The sequence below is a fragment of the Otolemur garnettii genome, unplaced genomic scaffold, assembly GCF_000181295.1.
Source record: "Otolemur garnettii isolate 467f Iridium unplaced genomic scaffold, OtoGar3 scaffold00182, whole genome shotgun sequence".
Lineage (NCBI taxonomy): Eukaryota > Metazoa > Chordata > Mammalia > Primates > Galagidae > Otolemur > Otolemur garnettii.
Genome location: NW_003852577.1, coordinates 1,623,090 through 1,631,147, shown reverse-complemented (window position 1 = coordinate 1,631,147; position 8,058 = coordinate 1,623,090). Strand labels below are relative to the sequence as shown.

At 39.1% G+C, this 8,058-nt stretch overlaps 1 non-coding gene across 1 annotated transcript; it reads left to right on the top strand.

Annotated features, from left to right (window-relative positions):
* Positions 1–3,001: 3,001 nt before the first annotated feature.
* On the top strand, positions 3,002–3,130 carry LOC111721767. Its single transcript, XR_002770786.1, has one exon. It is a non-coding gene; the product is annotated as a small nucleolar RNA SNORA33 (small nucleolar RNA).
* Positions 3,131–8,058: the final 4,928 nt, after the last annotated feature.

Here is an 8,058-nt window from a genome sequence, read left to right as displayed (position 1 = left end):
TAGGATGCCCTTGTTTTAATTTGTATTTGCCTCCCTAAAACAATCCCCCCAGTTTTGCTGTGCAGTACAATAAATAATGAACAAGTCTGATTTTTTTCTTGGCAAGGTTCTCAGTACCTCCAGCCACTCTTTACAACATTCAAACACCTCTTATTTTTTCCATTGTCTGAACACACTTTAGTTGGGTCACATTTATATTTGTGGCCTTACATGAGTCACACACCAAGTTTAATTAGCCAAGTGCTATGGTACACATCTGTAATCCCAGCTACTTGGGAGGCTGAGACAGGAAGATCACTTGAGCCCAGGAGTTTGAGAACAGCCTGGGTAACATAATCAAACTTTGTTTCAAAAGACAAAACAAAATAAAAAATACGAAGAATTTAACCTAAACAAATGAAGAATGTACATGTTAGTTTTGAAATTTGTTGAATCCCTTACCTATAGATTCCAAAATAAACAGAAACCAAGACCATCTGGTGTTATTGGCAATAAAGACAACATTGAAGACATTTAGTTTCTTTATGAACAGAACACAAGAAATATTTTTAAAATTACATATTTTCCCTGACATTATGCCTATATAGCACTTTCCAGAAAGAAGAAACTATCAATTCTTTTCTTTTATTTCTTATGCAATCATGGGGTACAGTGTGCTGTTTTCATATACATTTTGAAATACTCTGATCAAACTGGTTGACATAACCTCCATGTCATTTTCTTAGTTATTGAGTTAAAACGTTCATACTCTGCTTTTAGAAAGATTCACTTGTATCCTTGTAAGATTAACAGCCACCTACCCCCACCAAAAGGTGGGGAGAGAAGAAGCCAAGAACGCAGTGGGCGCCAGCTCGCTGTTCGGCCCCCCACCACGCAACACCGTAGGGAATGAGTGAGGGGCCCCAAAGGCCTCGTCAGCTTCCAACACGGCCTGGACCCCTGACAACTCCTCGGGGACACACGCACATTAGACTCTGTGAGAGTCACGACCCCAAGGGGACACCCAAGGAAACAGGGACGCCGCCACCGTTTGGCCTCAAGCACCTGGGGAAACAACCCGGTACACTCCGAGGGCACCGCAAAGGGCCAGACGGACCCAAACCGCTCACGCACCAACCAAGGCGCACGACTGGGCCTCGGTGGCGCCATGGGGCAGGGCCGCCCACAAGAAGACCACTGGCAGAGAGCGAACGAGGGATACTCGCTAAGTCAGGAAGGACCAGCCCAGCCCCACGAGACCGGGGAAGGAGGTCAGGGCCCCCAGGTGGCACATCCTCCCACGCCCCCCACCCCCACACCGACCACGGGCGGGGAGGCCGCAGGCAGAAGGAGAAGAGCGGGTCCGTTTGCTAAGGAATGCCCGTCCCTCGCCTATCATGCACGGCTTAGGGGCCCGGGAGAGCATGACATCACCACATCGATGAAATTATCAATTCTTAAAGCTTCAAATTCCTTGGGTTTTGGTAGTACCTAAACATACCTAAGACTCAAGCCTGTTTCTTTTTTTTTTTTTTTTGAGACAGAGCCTCAAGCTATCCCCCTGGGTAGAGTGCCATGGCATCACAGCTCACAGCAACCTCCAACTCCTGGGCTCAAGCGAGTCTCCTGCCTCAGCCTCCCAAGTAGCTGGAACCACAGGCGCCCGCCACAGGCCTGGCTATTTTTTGGTTGCGGCCGTCATTGTTTTGGCGGGCCGGTCTGGATTTGAACCCACTTTAGGTGTATGTAGCTGGCGCCAAGCCTCAAGCCTGTTTCTTATTTTAACTTTTCAAAGTACACAATATCCACCAAAATGCTGACAAAAGTGGCCTAACAGAGGATTTGACCAGAAATCTGTACTATAGACCTGTGTTGGGGATAAACACTCTTCAATATAGACTCAGACTTTTAAACCTCCAAAACACAAGTTTCTTTGTTTTATTAGCCCAGTTGTTTCTCAGATTCTAAGCCTGCCATTATAAGTTAAATTACTATTGCTCTTAAGTGTAACTACATTAAAAAATTAGTGTAGGAAAAATGAGTTGAGACATATCATTTTTCTTTGCCTTCTAAATTAGTCCAATTCTGAAAGTCATTGTAATAGATAGGCCAAACATTTACTAAGTTCATTTATAATGTCATGTTACATTTTATTACCATAAATATGCTTAAACAGAAATACATATTATTGTTAGCTATCATTAATGGTAAGAAATGTCTTTTGAATATCAAGGGTGAATTCTATAATTTGGAATAACATAGCTGTTTGATAAATTTAACATAACTATCAGGGTACAAAAGAAAAAAACAAATTCATAATATAATACACTGGTGTTACATTTCTTTCAACAAATTCTGAGCTGCACGTATATTTCTACAGTTATTTTTCTCACCTTCCTGGTCTAAACACTTCCCTAATCTCCCTTGCCTCAAAATGCTCTTCTCAATATGGAAAGGTACCCTTGGGGAGGACATGGAGGTTGAGGAAGCAGCCACAGGGTAAAAAAGGTGCACCTTCCTGTATCCTCAATTTTTATTTTTATTTTTTTTTGAGACAGAGCCTCAAGCTGTCCCCCTGGGTAGAGTAATGTGAAATCACAGCTCACAGCAACCTCCAACTCCTGAGCTCAAGCGAGTCTCCTGCCTCCGCCTCCCAAGTAGCTGGGACCACGGGTGCCTGCCACAACGCCTGGCTATTTTTTTGTTGTTGTTGTAGCCATCATTGTTGTTTGGCAGGCCTGGGCTGGATTCGAACCCGTCACCTTAGGTGTATGTGGCTGGCGCCTTTGCCACTTGAGCCACAGGCGCTGAGCCTATCCTCAATTTTCAGGGGGAAAAAAATCCTAAAGTTCGTAGTATTTTTAACATAAAACTCAAGTAGGAAAAAATTCTAAGCCAGAAGCATATCACCGTGTCTCTTCTTTAGAAGCAGGCACTCTTTCTAGTTCCTGAAACAGTAGTGAATTGAATTAAGAAATAAATTCACTAATCCAAGTATGCAACTAGAAGAGAATATGAGGCTAATAGTAATTGTCTTTGGATTAAAAAAATGTGTTTCTGCAGAAATTTTAAAAAAGCTGGCAATAGCCAGGCCATGTTCTGAGCCTTATGGACACTGAAGTCATTAAGGTCCCTGAAAATGGCCTTAACAAATTTTAGTAATGTGACACATTTTCATAAGGCATAGTTAATTATTAAAGCTTGTTTGTGAGTAATGCTTATGAACTTAGTGGAGTTGCTAAATGCTAATGAGAAACTGCATATAACTTTTTTTTTTTTTAGGATTATGGCAAAGAATCTCAGGCCAAGGATGTCATTGAAGAGTACTTTAAATGCAAGAAATGGGGGGTGGTGCCCGTGGCTCAGTGAGTAGCGCACTGACCCCATATACCAAAGGTGGCGGGTTCGAACCTGGCCCCGGCCAAACTGCCACAAAAAATAGCCAGGCATTGTGGTGGGCACCTATAGTCCTAGCTACCTGGGAGGCTTAAACAACAGAATCACCTGAGTCCAGGAGCTAAAGGTTGCTGTGAGCTGTGATGCTATTGCACTCTAACAAGGGCAACAAAGTAAGATTGTGTCTCAAAAAAAAAGCAAGAAATGAATAAATAAAACTTTGGCTCATGTTCCTTAAAAAAAAAAAAATAAATGTGATTTTAAAATAGAATCTTCTGCCTTTTCTGAGGCTTTTATGTATACATATTACTTTTATAAGAAAAACTGAAATTTCTTTGAAAAAGGAATTCTTCACTTTTAGATCTGAAAGTTTCATTGCATTATCAAATATTTATGACTATAAAATATACCAAATTTGTATTACTGTACTTTATTAATGTAACTTCACAATCAGATTTGTGTATCCCTTTTCTTATACTTACCTTTTGAAGGTTCTAAGGGTAAGTTAGGAAATGACAATGAAGCCTGTCAACCAAGAATTCTAGAAGTGATTCTTAAATTCCTTTTTAATATTGCTTTGAAAACTTGAGTAAGCTGAGGATGGTGGCTCCTAGCACTCCGGGTGGGTGAACTGCCTGAGTTCATGGGATGCAGACCAGCCTGAGCAAGATCAAAACTCCGTCTTTAAAAAAATAGCTGGGCATTGTGGTGGGCACCAGTAAGTCCAGCTACTTGGGAGGCTAAGGCAAGAGAACTGCTTGAGCCCAAGAGTCTGAGGTTGCTGTGAGCTGTGACGCCACAGCACTCTACTGAGAGTAACAAAGTGAGATTCTATTTGGAAAAAAAAAAAAGAAAAAAACTTAGTTCTTGAACATAGTAGGATTCCCTACAGATTTCTAAAGTGGGTAAATAGGTGGCAAGGTTGCTTTAAATAATCACTTTTAAGGACTTTTTTCCCTTTTGAGAAACATTTCCCCAAGAAAATAAGGTCCCTCCCTCCTCAATATGATTCATCTCTTACCCAGGGTAGACCAGTGATAACAGTTTTATATATGTATTGTTCTAATCTTTTGATACTATTTGATAACCTTTTATTTACTTGCTCATGAATGTTTTAGCTCATTATTCACCTGGACTAGCTTAAATAGTTGCATAGTATTCTATTGAGCATGTTAACCAGCCTCTTACTACTGGACACTTCAATAATACTGTCATAAACACATTGGATTATTTCTTTTTTGCAGTTTTTGGCCGGGGCTAGGTTTGAACCCGCCACCTCTGGCATATGCAGCCGGCACCCTACTCCTCTGAGCCACAGGTGCCGCCCAGGATTATTTCTTAAAAAATGTATTTTTTGTTTTTTTGCGACAGTCTCACTTTGTTGCGAGTGCCAGTAGAGTGCCGTGACATTAGCTCACAGCAACCTCTGACTCTTGGGCTCAAGCAACTCTCTTGCCTAGCTTCCCGAGTAGCTGGGCCTACAGGTGCCATCCACAATACCTGGCTATTTTTAAGAGATGGGGTCTTGCTCTACCTCAGGCTGGTTTGTTTTTTTTTTTTTTTGCAGTTTTTGGCCGGGGCTGGGTTTGAACCTACCACCTCCAGCATATGGGGCTGGTGCCCTACTTCTTTGAGCCACAGGTGCTGCCCCTGAGGCTCGTCTTGAACCTGCCTCAGCCTCCCAGAGTGCTGGGAAAAAGAGTATATTTTTAAACTAATTTTATAATATTGGAAAATTATAATAACTATTCTTCTAATACGCTATTCTTCTAATACGCTATACTATATCTGGTTCACACATACCATTTAAGAAATAAAAAAAACCAACTATATAATTCATTGGCATAAAATTACAGATAAACTTTGGGATATGACGTTTAAGTTGCTGGGTTTTTTGTTTTTGTTTTTTTTTTGAGACAGTCTCACTTTGTCCCACTTGGAAGATTGCGGTGGCGTCATAGCTCACAGCAACCTCAAACTCTTAGGCTCAAGTGATTCTTTTACCTTACTCTCCTGAGTAGCTGGGATTACAGGCTCCTGCCACAACACCTAGCTATTTTTAAAATGACAAAGGTCTCACTGTGGCTCAGGCTGATCTAGAACTTGTGAGCTCAGGTGATCTGCCAGTCTCAGCCTCCCAGAGTGCTAGGATTACAGGTGTGAGCTACCTTGCCCTGCCTAGGTTAGTGTGTTTTGAAGTTCTGGATGTTTTAGTCTACCTCCTTTCTTCATTTTGTTTCTTAAATTTTTATTCATATTGCTAACACCTTTAAAATAATATGTATGAATAAATAAGGTACAATTAATGAATGAAATGTTATATATCTCAGGTGTGAGAAAAAGTCTAAGAACTACAGAAATAATATGTTCATGCCATGGGAAGAATGGTTAATACCAGTGTGGTAAAGTCAAAAAACACTTAGCACATATGAGAGATTTAGCCTAATTTTGAATAATGTACAGGAATTAGCTGAGGGAGAACTAGGGTGGAAAAAATGGCATAAAGATACAGAGATAAAAAAATGCATGGATCAGGACTAGAGATCATTTCAAGAAAAACTGAACAATTTAGAAAAGGTTGGGACATGATCATGAAGTACCAAGATAAAGAGTCTGAATTTTATAATACAGGAAAAAGCAACATTTTAGTAAGATTTAGTAGTATACACTATAGATAATGATGTTGCTAGTTAAAACAATTATGGGCAAAGAACTCCTAACATGTTGCTGAATAGGAGTAACAAAATAATTATAATAAAATTTCAAGGATGGAGAAATCAAAGACAATTGTGGTTTATTTGAGTAAATGATAATACAAACAAATTCAAAGTGTCTTTTAGAGCTTTTTTTTTTTTTGAGACAGAGTCTCACTTTGTCACCCTCGGTAGAGTGCCATGGCATCATAGCTTAAAAGCAACCTCCAACTCTTGGGCTCAATAACCCTTGCCTCAGCCTCCTGACTACCTGGGATTATAGGTGCCTGCCACAATGTCTGGCTATTTTTTAGGGACAGGGTCTTGCTCTTGCTCAGACTGGTCTCAAACCCGTGAGCTCAGGCAATCCACCTGTCTTGGCCTCCCAGAGTGCAAGGATTACAGGTTTGGGCCACCGGCCCAGCCAGAGCTATCGTTTCACAAATTTCTAAAAACATGATCATCACACATACTAATCACTTATTTCAACATTTTGTTTTTATTCTAAATGATCTCAGGTGGGAGTTCTAACCTCAAATCAGATTCATAAAAATATTCTACCTGCAAAGGTCAAGCAGCAGGCTGGGGCACATATAACTGTCAGGGTTGTTTTAAAGAAGTATAGAAAACTGAATCTCTAGATTAAACTATTAAATAGAAGTTTAAATAGCTGTAAGATCTGGGCCTTATAAATTCTAATCCTATTATCTAATCATTTTCCCTCTTATACATTTGATCACAGCCACACACATCCCCTTGCTGTTCCTTGTACAAAAAAATGCCTCAGCAGCTTTGTATTTGCTATCATCTACTTAAGGTGCTCTTCTCCCCGATACCTACATGGTTTGCTCCTTATTGTTTTTAGGTCTTTGTTCAAATGTTGTCTCTGTGATCTAAAACTATGTCTCTCCAGCCTTCCGAATAACTTTACTACAGCACTGCCACCTTCCTTCCTTAATTTTCCCCATAGAACTTAACACTATCTGACATACTGTTATAGTACCTATCAGTTTCTTCTCCATTTCTTACTTATACCCCAACCCCAGATTGTAAGCTCTATGAGCCTAGAATTTATCTTTTTTATTTGGCACCTAAGTAGAAGAATACGTGAATTTGTACCTCTTTCTATATGTTTGAAATCTATTTTTAATGCTGCCTATCAAATATTAACATTTTCACACTTTAGAAAAGACATTAATAAAATTATAAACAAACTGATATAAAAATCTATATAGACTAAGCTGGAATTTATCAGTTCTTTTAATAAAAGATATACCTAAACTTTCTCAACTTGGTATTTTTAACTACATAGAAACTTAAAAAAATTTCCCTATGGTTACTACCATAGGTATTAAGTCAAAACATAAAGTTTCATGGTACTGTAAGAACTTTTATCTCTGAAAATGTTAGGTCCCTAATTGTAAGCATTTCCTAAAATTATTAAATAAAAAAACATGGAAAGGGGTGGCTCCTGTGGCTCAAGGAGTGGCATATGGCCCCATATGCTGGAGGTGGTGGGTTCAAACTCAGCCCCGGCCAAAAACCACAAAAACCACAAAAAAAAAAAAAAGAAAAAACATGGAAAGAAGAAAACTATGGAGCAATTTAAAAGTTTCTACCACTTCCTAATGATATTCTTATTTATTTTATTTTTATCGTCGGGTATTCACTGAGGGTACAAAGAACCAGGTGACATTGATTGCATTTGTTAGGTAAACCTAAAGATATTCTTTAGTAGACATATTCATGCTAAGTAGATAAAACAAAGTTAGTGTTATAAAAAAAATATAGAATACATAGAATTATAAATTAATCCCATTGAGAAATATTAGTGTAAAAATGGCTTAAAATTTTCCTTTTGTGACAGAATTTCTCAAACAAAAATCTAAACTTATAGCATATGATAAATATAAGTAGTAATAAGATTCTTTAGTCAGTTACATTTCTTCAAAACAATAAGGTCTACTCACAAGAAAAATATCAGGCTATT